Source organism: Bubalus kerabau, chromosome 7 (assembly GCF_029407905.1).
Source record: "Bubalus kerabau isolate K-KA32 ecotype Philippines breed swamp buffalo chromosome 7, PCC_UOA_SB_1v2, whole genome shotgun sequence".
NCBI classification, from domain to species: domain Eukaryota; kingdom Metazoa; phylum Chordata; class Mammalia; order Artiodactyla; family Bovidae; genus Bubalus; species Bubalus kerabau.
This window is the reverse complement of record NC_073630.1, coordinates 111,774,792-111,790,305: the sequence shown is the minus strand read 5'-3', so window position 1 is coordinate 111,790,305 and position 15,514 is coordinate 111,774,792. Positions and strand designations below refer to the sequence as shown.

The 15,514-nt window shown below is 37.4% G+C and overlaps 1 long non-coding RNA gene across 1 annotated transcript; it reads right to left on the bottom strand.

The window, feature by feature from the left end:
• Positions 1-271: 271 nt before the first annotated feature.
• Positions 272-10,844, bottom strand: LOC129657317 (uncharacterized). The gene is made up of 3 exons (XR_008716679.1): positions 10,661-10,844; positions 7,746-8,005; positions 272-471 (listed from the first exon to the last, which is right to left on the bottom strand). It is a non-coding gene; the product is annotated as an uncharacterized LOC129657317 (long non-coding RNA).
• Positions 10,845-15,514: the final 4,670 nt, after the last annotated feature.

Here is a 15,514-nt window from a genome sequence, read left to right as displayed (position 1 = left end):
ATGGACACTCTTCAACTACGTCCTTTCTTGTCACTCCTTTTGTTTCCCAAACCCTGGGATCCATCAACTCTAACATGCAAGTTATTGCAACTCTCTGTCGTGAATGGTTATAAATATATCTCCAGATGCAGGTTTTTCTGATTCCATAAGTAAGTGATATCATAGAGTACTCATCATTTTCTGACTTGGCTCATTTAGCCTGTCTTCCAGGTCCTTCCATAATGTAACATGTGGCAGGATTTTCTCCTTTCTTGTGGCTGAATGAGAATCCACATTTTTATCCATTCATCCCTTGATGGATACTTAGATTGCTTCCATTTTATTTGGTTATTGTGAATAACAATGTAATGAGTATAGATATATCTTCTATGTCCTGTTTTCATTTCCTTTGGGTGTATACCCAGAAATGGGATTGCTGGATCACATTGCTGTTCTGAAAACAAACAGCAAAATGGTGGTTACCAGGAGCTGCTGAATGAAGGAAAAGAAGAGAGATTATTTAAGGGCACAAATGCGCAACTAGTAGATAGGTCCTGGAGATATAACACACAGTATAATGATTATAGACACTAGCACTGTATTATAAGAATCAAGCTTAAGAGACTAAATATAATTTTTCTCACCACAAAGAAAGAGATGATAATTATGTGGCATGATAGTGAAAGTTGATCAGTTGTGTCTGACTCTTTGCAACCCTATGGACTATACAGTCCATGGAATTCTCCAGGCCAGGATACTGGAGTGGGTAGCCTTTCCCTTCTTCAGGGGATCTTCCCAACCCAGGGACTGAACCCAGGTCTCCTGTATTGCAGGCAGATTCTTTACCATCTGAGCCACAAGGGAAGCCCAACATGATAGAAGTGTTAGTTAATGCTACAATGACAATTATATTCCAGTATATAAATATATCAAATTAACCCATTGTAGACCTAAAACTTGCAAAATGTTATGCATAAAATATATTTCAATAAAATAAAAGTAATCGGGGATTGTGGGGAAAAAATAATTTTGCTACATTTAACACATAATGGCAAATAGCAATATGAAGGCAGAATTGACTGTGGACTCTCAAATAGTTAAATGCTAGTGGGCAAGGGAATTTCATGTCCATCCCAAGGCATGCTGGATAAAAATAAAGGAAAATGACAAAACCTACATCCTCTCTAAGGAGGTGAAGGTTGAGGATCCCTGACAGTGATTTGCTTTTATGCAGCAAAATTCTTAGACTAAAGTAGAAGGAAAGAGATTTTTTAACAAATGCAAAAGCTCTAAGGCAGGAGAGGGCATAATTCTTAGGAGCAAAGCTAGATGGTTAAGGTGGCTAAAATGCAGGTAATGATGGGGTTGTCATACGGGTATTGGCCAAAGAGAAAAATAAGGGCCAATCTTATTTATTATGGAACGTTTCTTTATCCTAAAAGAAATAAGTTGTATGGGTTGAATTGTAGCCCCTCAAAATTCATATGTTTAAGTTCCAAACCCTAGTACCTTGGAGTATAACTGTATTTGGAGATATGCCTTTAAAAAGATGGAAAAGTTAAACAAGTTCATTAGGATGAGGCTCTAATCCTATTTGATCAGTGTCCTTATAAAAAGAGAAAGAGATTCCAGAAATGCCTTTGAATAAGAAGAGACAGAAACACCAGAGGATGGTCATATAAGGACTAAGTACAGAGAAGATAGTTGACCATAAGCTAAGGAGAGAGTCCTGGAACAGATCCTTCTCTCATAGACCCTGGAGGAAACCAACTCTGCCAACATCTTGATCTTGGACTTCCAGCTCCCATTACCATGTAAAAATAAATTTCTGCTTGTTAAGCCAAAAGATCTCTCTTTCTCATCTATCTATATCTGTAGACAAAAATTGGTGTAGATAGAACATAGGTTCATATCTGAGTTTTGCTGCTTACTTAGTGTAATATGTGTTTATCAGTTCAGTTCAGTTCAGTCACTCAGTCATGTCTGACTCTTTGTGACCCCAGGGACTGCAGCATGCCAGGCCTCCCTGACCATCACCAACTCCTGGAGTTTACTCAAACTCATGTCCATTGAGTCAGAGATGCCATCCAACCATCTCATTCTCTGTCATACCCTTCTCCCACCTTCAATGTTTCCCAGAATCAGGGTCTTTTCAAATGGGTCAGTTTTTCGCATCAGGTGGCCAAAGTATTGGAGTTTTAGCTTCAACATCAGTCCTTCCAGTGAATATTCAGGGCTGACTTCCTTTAGGAATATTTGTTTATGTTGCTCCAGAAATATTTTTTATATAAGCAGGACTAACACAATGCACAATGACTGGTATGTAAGGCATAGTCAATATCATTCGATTAAGTAATTATTGTAATCAATAAGTTGACATTCAGAAAGTAATTTCCACTGTTCTCTAGTTATGGTATTTTTATTATAGCAAAACATAGGAATCCTTGGTCCCCTCAGCAGTTTCCAATGACTGAAAAATGCACTGGTGAAATGACCAATCAAGAATGGAAAAAACTGATTAGGGTCAAGGCATTAGAAATATTCTCAGAAATTAGCCAGTCCTCCTCAGTATTGCCATATATTCCATATTTCCCAGAAGCACTGTGGTTTAAAATTATTGTCTAAAAGTAATTATAGATGAACCCCCTTTTACTTTCAAGGATGTATGAGTTTGCATAATAAATGATATGAGACACTAGTCCTATTGTCTGTTGTAGAACAAACAAAGCTCTTCCCTAGTATGGCCACATGATGGGGGCTCAGGAAAGCATTATATGCCTTAGTCCATCGCTGAACAACTCACACCCTAGAAAGTTCACAGCCTTGTAATCCTCTTCCCTGGCAACCAATTATTCTCCAGAGCCATCAAAGCAAACACATACTGATTCCATTTTTACTTTTCCTTGTCTTGAAGTAGAATTCCTGTGAATATTTGGAGACCACTATATATTCTGCTTTAGTCTTCTCATTTGCACAATATTTTCCTAATGACATTATTATTATTATTATTATTTTTTGTAATTTATCATTTCCAGATTTCTCATGATGGTGAGCACACTCCCATGGATGAACTCTAAATCACCAATGATACCTCAGAATCTGAGTATCTCTGTTCTCTTCCAATATACATTTCACATCTCTCTCTCTTTTTTTATTGTTTAAATTGTCTTTCTCCTTTTATTCTTCTTTCATTTCTGAAGAAGAGACAGCCGACTCTCCTGTTCCTGCCCTTCCAGACTGTTTGTTCTTAAACTTTGCCGCTGCTGTCACTTCCTATCTCTGCCCCTTCCTTTGCTTACACTTTCAATCACTGTTGCTATCTTCTGATTACTCTCTTCCCTTTGTCTTTTCCCTATATTACCAAGCGTGTATGCCGGGAGCCGGCATAGTGCATATTGAGTGAGGATCTGGAATAGCTCAACTAGAATTCTATCACTGCCGGGGGCCAGCGTGAGGCACTCCACCCATGGCAAAGGTCATGAGGAAGGAGGCTCGGCATACGCAAAGGCGGGATCGAGCCTCAGGAGTCCCCCTGGAAATTCTCAAGCATCTACCCCCAAAACCAGAGTCTGCCTACTTTCTGCTTTGTGCTTTCACCTACACCTCTGACTTTACGGGGGGCTGTCCCCCACTACCTCTCTCTGAAAAAAGAGTTAGCTTACAGCTCCAGTTAATAATTCCTGGGTGTGACAGTGTTTCAACCTACAAACTCCTTTGGAAGTCCTCTAGCCTGCCTGAATAGGTTTTTCCAGCAATATGTGATTGTTCAGAGCCTCCCAACTGTGAGAGGCAGGAGATGTTCCAAACTGTCTAAACACAGATTCCTTTGAGTAGTTAAAAGATTGATTAGAAATTGTATTGGTGAAGGGTTTTTCACTTCTTGGGCCAATATTTGCTGCTAAGTCTCCATACTCCTTACCTACTGTGTCCTTGGCAGTGTATTGATTGATATAATGGGTGTATAGAAATGTAAGTAGTAGCCTCAATGTTTGTAACCTTGGACCCTTGAGTTAATTCTTTTCTTGATTGAGCCCACCTCACCTTTGCCCTATAGGAATGCAACTTTATCCAGTGCTTTTTGGAGGCTGGCCCCTGACTTTAGAATAATCACCTTTAGAGAAAAATAAGGTTCTTAAAATGTTAACAGGCCTCCTGGCCAGAAGATGATGTAAATCACCTAAACTTTTGCATATGATAAGTTTGCATATGATAAGCTTCGATAAGGATCAGGAACTGCTGTCCTTGCATGACTCCACCCCTTCCCCCATTATCCTTTATGCACAACTTAAGGTATAAAACTACTTTGGAAAATAAAGTATGCCCCTTTTTTGTTCACCGAAATTTGGTCTCCCCATGTCGTTCTTTCTTTCACCTTCTAGCTGAACTTTTCCTCTGAGGCAGGGAAGCTCGTCAAGCCTACTAATTTTGCCTGGGCTTCTAAGATCTGACCGGGGAGGCCTTAGTGTTTCCTCTCCTTCGGGAGAACGGGAGGATGCCTGCGGCCTTTGTAGGTGACATTAATTCCCTGCTTTGGAATTTTTTCAGCCTCTTTTCTCCACTGAATTTCTTTGCTGAGCTATCCTTATCTCACCACTCTTTATATCCTTAATAAACATTTAATTAAGCAGTTGTTTTCTGATCTTGCCAATGCCGTCCCCACTTCGAATTCCCTGGATCCACTGGGGCTGGACCCCGGCACGTGTATCACTAAGCAAGGGCCTGTTATTAATGTACTACCACTCTTCCCCTTTGTCACTGAATTACTGCCAGCTGTGAGCAATATGAGTAGCAAGGTCAGGCAGTCAAACACTAAAGTAAAAATGTCAAATCTAAGAATAACAAAACCTGCTTTTATCCACATTCTGTTTCCATTTTCCTGCAGATCACACTGTATTTTAAAGTTCTATGAAATAATATTACAGATTTTCTTGTTATCATCACACCTAGCATTCAGTAGAGCTGATCCCTGAAAAAAAAAAAAATAATGAGGTTTTGGTGAGAGTCTAAGTGTGAAATTAACCCAAATAGAAAAGGTTTATATTCTCAAAAGGCCTGCAAGAATAAAGAGCATTAAATTGCAAAGACAGGATTGACCTGCCACATAGATAGATTTTGTTTGGATGCAGAGTGAGTAAATATAGAGATGGAGGTGTTGAAATGCAGTAGTTTTTGCACTTAAAGAGTCCCTCATTAAATCTGTGATCAATTAAATAGGCTTTCTGAATTTCTCATTGAGATGTAGAATTTAAAACTACATATGAATCTCCATAGAGGTCTATTTACTAGATTTTATAAAGAACTATTGCATATTTAGTGTTCAATATGTCATTGGCACTGTGTTAGACATTTTCACACATTTTTAAAAACTTTCTATTTTAAAATAATTTCAGTCATATGAAAAAATTGTGAAAACAGTACAAAAAAAATTCCCATATACCAGAGGTTCTTAACTGGCAGAGATTTTATGTCTTCTTCCCTTAGTATGTTTGGCAATGTCTGGATAAATTTTTGGTTATCACAGTTAAGAAGGTGTTGCTACTGACATCTAGTGGGTTGAGGCCTAGGATGCTGCTAATCATCCTACAATGCACAGGGTAGCACCCTGTAACAAAGATAACTCCAGTCCCAAATATTGATAGCTCTGAGTTGGGAAACCCTGCCATTTGCCATTCATCCACATTCCTCAAATGTTAACTTCTTATACAGCCATAGTACAAAGATGAGAAGAACCAACTCATTGGAAAAGACTTTGATGCTGGGAAAGACTGAAGGTAAAAGGAGAAGGGGATGCCAGGGGATGGGATGCTTAGATAGCATCACTGACTTGATGGGCATGAATTAGAGCAAATTCTAAGGCACAATTGAAGACAAAGGAGGCTGGTGTGCTGCAGTCCATGGGGGTTGCAAAGAGCTGGACTTGACTTAGCAACTGAAGAGCAACATAATACATTTATTTTCATGACCTGACACTTTTGAAGAATATTGACCAGATATTTGATAAAAACTTCTCTTGCTTTTGTAGAATGTATTTTGAAAATTCACATTATTAATTTTTGATAGAAATACCACAGAAAGGATAGGCCATCTTAGTGAATTATAGCAAGAGGCAGATAATTTCTTTCTTTTTTTTTTTCATTAGTGAGGATGTTAATTTTGATCACTTAAGATGATGTCTTCCAGGTTTCCTCACTGCAATGTAACCATCTTCCTCTCTGTAATTAAGCATTCTATGATAGCTACTTTCAGATTATGTAAGTATCCCATATTTCATCATATGTTTATCACTTCATTATAGTACTCATTAATGATTATTGCCTGAAAAACAAAAAGCTGTTACTTTAGAGTTTGGTCAATGTTGTTTTCCTGTTTCCATCAAGTAAAAAACACATTTGTCAGTTAGAATTCTTTTATAAAGAAGAGCTTTCCCTCATCTTCTATGCATTTGTGTATTCAATTATTCATTGATTTCAACACAGACTGAAAACAATTGATTTTTTTTCTAGTTTTCTATTTTCCCCTTTCCTCCTCCTCCTCTTCTTCCTTCTTCTCCTTTCTTTTCTCCTTCTTTTTTCTCTTCTTCCCTTCCCACTCCTCCTTCTTCATCCTTATCATCATCATCATCATTATTATTACTGTTATTTTGCTCAGTATGCACCATATGCAGCCACTGAGAACCCCTTCAAGTTGCCTTTTATGCATTTTTAGAGTCCGTGAACCAACTTTTGAGCACCTCCTTTCCTTTCTGCTACTTCATGACATTCTAGACTCAACTAGTACTTTCTCTGCCCTGACCCTGGAATGAGCCTCCTCTCCAAAGAGTCCTAGTTTTTATTTGAGAATGATATTTAGAAACCAACTTTAGAAGCAAATATGCTCAATGGTTTTGGGGTATCATTGCTTCTAGTTTCTATCAGTACAAAGAGTTAAGAAATATAAGTAAACATTCATGCATATATATTTCTAAATCTACTCTCTCTCAGATTATCTATTTTGAAAAGAATATTTAATATACATACCTCCGATTTTAACACAACACCAAAAGATTTTACCCCTTCCCCTCTCCTTGTTTATGACTTCCAGAAAGTGAGAAAGGTGGCTTTTATTATTTGCAATACATTTGCTTTATCAAATACAAATAAATAGTTTTAGGAATTCTAACCCATATCAATATGAACATTGCCTACTAATTAACATAAGCTATTCATGCACAGTTTTCTTGATCTTTAGTCATTGAGTATATAATAAAAAAAGGTCCAAAGTTGTCTCTTTTTTCTAATTTATTTGCTGCTTATTTGTAATACAATTTGTGTCCATTTGCTTCCTATGACATTTCATTCTGGGCTCCCTCTTCATTGTTGCTAACTTTAGGCATTTTGAATTATAAAAATATTAAACAGTAGAATGATACAAAACACTATATTCAGAGAAGTGCCACCTTTCACAACCAACCCTTCTATCCCAGTTTCATCCTCTCATCCATCTCACTGTTTCATTTATCTCTGTAGACAAGAAATCTTAGTGTTCTCTGGGTTTCTTTTATCAGTCCTGGGTTTCTTTTCACACAAATGGACAGACACATACATATTTTTTCTATTCTCATGTTTTACATAAATGAGAGCATAATAGAGCTACACTTTTGCTATAGACACATTGCTTTACTTAATACTTGAAAGATCCTGTTGAAATATTAGAAGTAAAGTTGTCTGAGAAGTCATAAAAATGATTTATGAAGAAATTCTTATAATTGTTCTTGGACAATATCTTACCTATAACGGGTTCAGTTCCATTCAGTCGCTCAGTTGTGTCCGACTCTTTGGGACCCCGTGAACCGCAGGTGGCCAAAGTATTGGAGTTTCAGCTTCAACATCAGTCCTTCCAATGAACACCCAGGACTGATCTCCTTTAGAATGGACTGGTTGGATCTCCTTGCAGTCCAAGGGACTCTCAAGAGTCTTCTCCAACACCACAGCTCAAAAGCATCAGTTTTTCTGCGCTCAGCTTTCTTTATAGTTCAGTCTCTGTTAAACTAAATTTAATGTTTAAAGTTGTGTTTTTCCAGAATGTCCATTGAAATTATTTACTTTCTTAAATCTTTATATGTTCTCTGACGCAGAAAATAAAATGTAGATTTATTCATCTGATATTAAAGATGCTATAGGTTCTGACTCATTTATGGCCTCATCACTTGCCACTCTACTTCCTAATCTCAATCCTCGAATATTCCTTGCACATTCCCTAAACTGAAGTCACACCGAACAGCAGTGTAAAACAGTTTTCCAAACACATCAGTTCCTTTCATGCCTAAAGGGGTCTGATTGGAAAAATCCTCTAGGCATTTAAGACAGGTAAACATCACCTCCTGTATAACAAACGTACTCTTTCCTAAAGGACAATGAGGTTTATTCTTCTTGATCCTATAATTGCAGCCTTTGAATATTTTTATTTGTTACTACATATTTTAATATTATGCCTTTGTCCCTTGAGAGTAGCCAAATTGAAAACAAGGTCAAGTCGTAGTTTTCTTCTGAATATCTAAGAGATTACATAATATCTAGCATGTTTTCAGATGGCTACTGAATTATATATTGAATTCAATAAAGATAAAAATAAACACTTTTAGTGACAAAAATCAATAATAGAGATTCCAAAATTTAGATGTAAAGTAGCTTTTTATAAATTCTTGTCTGTTTTCTATATAAAAAACTGCTTATTAATGCATTCTTATTACAAAACTCATTCTATGTTTTAACAACTAGGAAAACTTGTCCTTCAGCATAGATCTATTTTACATTAATTTAATTACATTTTTATCTCAAATGATGGCATACTTAAAAAAAAAATTACCTTAAGATGATTTAGAGAAAACTGTTTTTTTATTTCTAAACAGTATACATTCTGCCTCTTTCATGTATAAATTTCCAGTAAACACTGGATAAGCACACTTTTATTTTCTTAGTTTTTTTATATGGAATTGACAATTTCCCTTTGTGCAGGGTTTATATGTAACCCAAGTATGTTCAGTAAGATCATACAATACCCCTTCCTGTGATTGGTTCAAGAGTTACACGTGATCCAACTAGAGTAGATAAGAACTTAACTCAGTGTAAGGCTTTTGGTGAAATGTTAAGAAAGTAAAATTCTCTCCTGGTGAGGGGATTACAGTGAGCACTGACTGTAAACCTAGAGCTTTGGGCAAGCATCTTGTCTCAAGGAGAATGGAAACTTCAGGGAGGAAAGTAAAGCCCAAGGTAGAAGAACCAGGACAAAAACCTCAGGTTATTAGTTCAGAACTTGAAACCGCCTCCACTATGGTATTTTTCAGTTGTGAAGCCCTCTTCTATATGAAACAAGCAGAACATTTTGGGTAAAGGCAAAGTGAGAAATTTAAGCAAACTGCCTAAGAACAGGAGTTGGCTTTTTTTTTTTTTTTCTGTAAAGGGCCAGATAGTAAATATTTTAGGCTTTATAAATAATACAATCTGTGCAAATTAGTTCTACTATAATGGGAAAATAGCCAAAGGTAATACATGTGTGAGGTGTGTTCCAGTAAACTTTTATTGATGGACATTAAACTTTGTGAATAATGTGATGTGATTATCATTATGTGAATATAATAATGTGAATATTTTCACATTTCTAAATGTTATTTTTATTTTTATCCTTTCTAGACACTTAAAAATTAAGAAAAAAATAGCTGATAAGTCATATAATTACAGGCAATGGTAATCATTTGGTCCATGGGCGACACCTTGCCATATCCGATTCAATGGCATGAGCCATTACATGGGACATCAGGAGAGATAATATTTACAATTTCTTACACCAGGTTTCTAATTTCTTGGACTTCCTTTCAAACAGAGATTGTTTTTGCTGTTCAGTCTCTAAGTTGCGTCTAACTCTTTGCAACCCCATGTACTGTAGCATGCCAGGCTTCCCGGTCCTTCACCATCTCCTGGAGCTTGCTCAGACTCATATCCATTGAGTCAGTGGTGCCATCCAACCATCTCATCCTCTGTCATTCCCTTCTTTCCTGCCTTCAATCTTTCCCAGCATCGGCCTTTCACATCAGGGGGCCAAAGTACTGGAGCTTCAGAAACAAACAGAGATACTGGACAAGCAGAATAGGTATGATATGGGTATGTAGGTATTAATTACAGTGTTTGTGTATTCACAAAGATAATCTACGGCACACACACAAAATATCAACATGACTCATTAATAATTAAATGAGTTAAAGAGTTAAATTAAAAGAACATTTTACATGTAAATGGACCCCAAGATAGATTACTCTTATTAGTGGCTCAATTTCTTCACTTTTAACTATAATCATACTCTTTGCCATATGCTTTACCAACAGACAGCCAAGTCTCAGACATATGAACAGCTGAGCTAAAATCAGATGAATTACCTGTCTGACCATCCAGATGCTTGAGCAAATAGGCACTCATTTTTGGTTACACTACTGATGCATTGTGACTTCTTATACAATATTATTGTTTCAGAAGTTAATTTATATAAAACCTTATGCAATGAAAACCAAAATGGGACTAGAAAGAAAATGTCCCATGGTTGTAAAACAGTGTCCTTTCTTGTGGCCAGAAAAGAGAGAAGGAACAATAATATCGTGAGAATTTCATGACATCAAGTGAGGTTTTAGGTAAGGGCTAAGTGGCACACTTACCTCCCAGCTGTCTTCGTATGAGAACATCACTTTTTAGCAAAGACGTTATTAAGGGAAAAACAAACAAACAGAGAAATGAAATAAATGCTAACTAAAAGAAGAACACCAAGTGATCTTAATGGCTCCACATTGAAGGAAGGCATCAGAAAATGTTTGTCACAAAAATAATGAAGCCTTATGGAAAAAACATTGAGCTTAAACAAAATGTTAAAAGTAAATCTAAATATACCAGAACTTCTGGGTGTGGCACAGATTGGTTTTACCTCCTACTGACTTTGATTAAAGTCCGCATCAGTATTAAGTAACACAACTGCAAAGCACGCAGCGTTGCCTGTGCCATTTGATGACAAAGTTACCTGGAAATAGCCTGGGACTAAATCATTGCAAAAGCGTACTCTCTCAGTTATCTGTTCAAGAGATGCAAAGAAGAAACTAGTAGCTACTTATTTAGATCGTTCCTCTGACACAGGACATTCCGGGAGTGGGGAAAGATATGGGAGTAGACCAACTGTGAAAAGAGTAATAATTATAACAACATCCACATCTGTTTAGTTCTTTGTGTCCCAGGCAACGTGAGTACTAAGAAATTTGACTGCACCGCATCAGCAAACCATCATAATACACTAAGTATCATCATTCTTATTAGTTTGTAGGTAATGAAAGTGTATCTTATGAGATCATGTCATTTACCTAAAAACTCACAAAACTGATGAGGGGAGAAGCTTTATTATAGTTTGAGTCTGAGCTTTGGTACTGGCAGATAAGTGGACATGATTAACAATTTTTTAGCGATCAGAGAAACTTTACAAGAAAGATGCTTGTTCTGTGTCTTTAAGAAAGTATAGAAGAGTGCCAGATGTGAGCAGGTATATAAGGGAAAAGGAGAAACACATTTCTGGATGAGAAAATAGCTTTTTCCAAGATACCAAGACATAAGCTCATGAAGTATAGAAAGTTTGAGAGGGATGAAAAATATGGATAAGGTTTCAGGAACCATGGAAAAAAAAACAGTGGATATTCTTCTCTGCCACATTCCCAATTTTAGGTTTCATTTCATGGGCCACAGGAGGTCTCTGATGGATTTCAGACTGGGAAATGATATGGTCAGATTCAGATTTTAGGGTGTTCACTTGCTCTGACCATGCAGAGAATAGCCTGGAAATGAGTGAGACCAGTTTCATTTTCACACATTAGAGATAGAATCAGTTCAATGTAGGCAAAGTATCTCTAAGCATATTCAATAATATTCCATGAATACAGTGCCATTTGAATTAATGCTGGACTGATGACTAGTGAAATGAATTAAAATAAATGCATTGGCCTCAAAGATTAGCATAAGGGAACATATGATATTAGACTTTAGATATGTGAGAAAAAGGGAAACTTCCACTATTTCACCTCTACTGCTCGAACTAACTTCAGAAATATATAACTTTTCCCTTCCAAATTGCAGAATAAATTGTCATGTAACTTCTAATGATAAAAAAAAAAAAAATCGTCTCAGTTGACTTCTGGGCTATGTTAATGCTTCAGATTTCAAGAATCTCCACCTTTCCACTTCATAGCCATTATAAAAATCAAATAGCTTTTTATTTTATAATTTTAGTTCTGACCATTAATCTTCTTAATAGTCCTCTTCCCTGAGGGGCCCTCAGGAGAATTGGGGTGATCCTTAAAAATTAAAACCACTAAAATATAGCTTCAAATACTGCAAAACTAGGACCATTTTACAAACCTAATTTGTGCAATAAAATAATGAGATGAGGCAACACACAGAGACATACACACATGCACATTTCATTGGAATATGATTAAAATACATCAGCAGAACCAAAAATCATCAAATGAAAAAGTTCTCTATTTGTGCACCATCTACACAAATGCTAGATCCATGGGACTATAAATATGCAGTCCCAAGGATCATACAAATTATATAGTGGCATGAAGTACAAGCTAGAATCAAGACTGCTGAGAGAAATATCAATAATCTCAGAGATGCAGATGACACCATCCTTATGGCAGAAAGAGAAGAAGAGCTAAAGAGCCCTCTTGATGAAAGTGAAAGAGGAGAGTGAAAAGACTGGCTTAAAACTCAACATTCAAAAAACTAAGATCATGGCATCTGGTCCCATCACTTCACGGCAAATAGATTGGGAAAGAGTGGAAATGGTGACAGACTTTACTTTTTGAGGCTCCAAAATCACTGTAGATGGTGGCTGCAGCCCTGAAATTAAAAGATGTTTGCTTGCTCCTTGGAAGAAGTTATGGCCAACCTAGACAACATATTAAAAAGCAAAGACATTACTTTGCCACAAATGTCCGTCTTGTCAAAGCCATAGTTTTTCCAGTATGGATTTGAGAGCTGGAGTAAAAAGAAAGCTGAGCACCAAAGAACTGATGCTTTTGAACTGTGGTGTTGGAGAAGACTCTTGAGGGTCCTATGGACAGCAAGGAGATCCAGCCAGTCCATCCTAAAGGAAATCAGTCCTGAATATTCATTGGAAGGACTGACGCTGAAGTTGAAACTCCAACACTTTGACCACCTGATGTGAGGAACTGACTCGTTTGAAAGGACCCTGAGGCTGGGAAAGATTGAGGGCAGGAGGAGAAGGGGACGACAGAGGATGAGATGGTTGGATGGCATCACGGACTCGATGGACATGAGTTTGAGTAAGCTCTGGGAGTTGGTGATGGGCAGGGAGGCCTGGCATGCTGCACTCCATGGGTCGCAAAGAATCTGACACGACTGAATGACTGAAATGAACTGATTGCATGTTTTACTTGAGATATTAGCCCTAAATCCTCTGGTGAGCAGGGCTGGGTCATACCTTATCCTTGAGCATCTCTGGCTTCTTTAGTTTAAAACCTAATCTAGAAACTACAGAGAAGTCTTCCCTGTGCTTTCTTTCCTTTAGATCTTATTCAGGAAATAAAGAACAGACCTCCTACTTTGCCTGAGTTAGCAATCATTATTCAGAAAGTTGGAAAAGTGAAAGTATTACCTGCTCAGTCATGTTCAGCTCTTTGTGATCACATGGACTGTAGCTTACCAGGTTCCCCTGTCCATGGGATTCTCCAGGCAAGAATACTGGAGCAGATTGCCATGACTTCCTCTGGGGGATCTTCCCAACCCAGGGATTGAACCCAGGTCTCCTGCACTGTAGGTGAATTCTTTACCCACTAAGCCACCAAAGTTAGAGTCAGTCAAATGGGGACCAAAATGGCAGCCTTGTGTCTGAGACAGATCATGGTGGTAAAGAAGGCTTAGGTATGTCAATCAGTCTGTGAAACAGGAAGCTCCACATTTTAAAAGACCTCCACATCCAATCACAGGCAATGCTAGACCCTGTCAGCCCTGCTCCTGCATTCCCCAACATCTAAAGGACATGTCTTACAATTACGCTTGTCCCATGTCTTAAAGTAGAAGAGAGTGTGTACTCATTCAGATAGCCAAATATCAGAAATAGAATATCCTTTATCTACTCTTCTGTCTATGGGCAATTAGGTAAATGCAGTGTGGTATATATATATATGGTAGAGTATTACTCCACCATAAAAAAAAAAAAAGAAATAATGTCACTTGCAGCAACATGGATGGATGTAGAGATTGTCATACTTACTGAAGTAAGCCAGACACAGAAAGGCACATATGTTATATCACTTATATGTGGTATCTAAAAAGTGGTACAAATAAACTTATTTACAAGACAGAAATAGAATCATAACTATTAAAGAAATTTATGGTTACTGGGGGGAAAGAAGAGGGGAAGGGATAAAATGGGAGATTGAGATGTTACATATATACACACACACAGAAGTCGCTCCATTGTGTCCGACTCTTTGCGACCCCATGGATTGTAGCCCACCAGGCTCCTCGGTCCATGAGATTTTCCAGGCATGAATACTGGAGTGGGTCGCCGTTTCCTTCTCCAGGGGATCTTCCTGACCCAGGGATCGAACCCAGGTCTCCCACATTGTAGGCAGACGCTTTACCTTCTGAGCCACCAGGGAAGTCCATCAAACACAGTACTGTGTAAAATTAAATAACTGATAAGAGCCTACAGGGAACTCCACTTGGTACTCTGTTATGACCTACGTGGAAGAAAGAGTTTAAAATAAAATGGATATATGTATATGTGTGTATCAGTCATGTGTGCATAACTGATTCACTTTATTGTACACTTGAAACTAGCACAACAGTGTAAATCAACCATACTGCAATAAGACTTTTTTAAAAAGAGAGAAATCTTTGTCTTATTCCTGACCCTAGGAGGAAAGCATTTAATCGTTCACCATTAATTACGTTAACTGTAGATTCTTCATAGATACCCTTTATCAGTTTCAGAAAGGTTTTTTTTTTTTTTCCTATTTCTAGTATTTTGAGTTTTTTTTTTTTTTTAAAGCACATATGCTAAGTTGCTTCAGTCATGTCCAACTCTTTGCAACCCTATGGACTGTAACCCACCAGGTTCTTCTATCCATGGGATTCTCCAGACAAGAATACTGGATTGGGTTGCCATGCCCTCCTCCAGGGGATCTTCCTGACCAAGGGATCGAATCCTCATCTCTTATTGTGAATCACTTTGCTATATTATCAGATATTTTTTCAGTACTACTGAGATGATTGTGTCCTTTACTAAAATGGTGTATTACATTAACTGATCTTAGACTGTTAAAGCAACCTACATTTCTGGAATATATCTCATCTGACTAAAGTGTATAATTTGCTTTTTATTCATGAATTTAGGGTACAAATAGTGATGAAAATTTTCCACCAATGCTAATGTATAATTTAGGGCTGTAGTCACATTTTTGTATTTGTCTTTATCTAGATTTGGTTAATCATTGTCCACA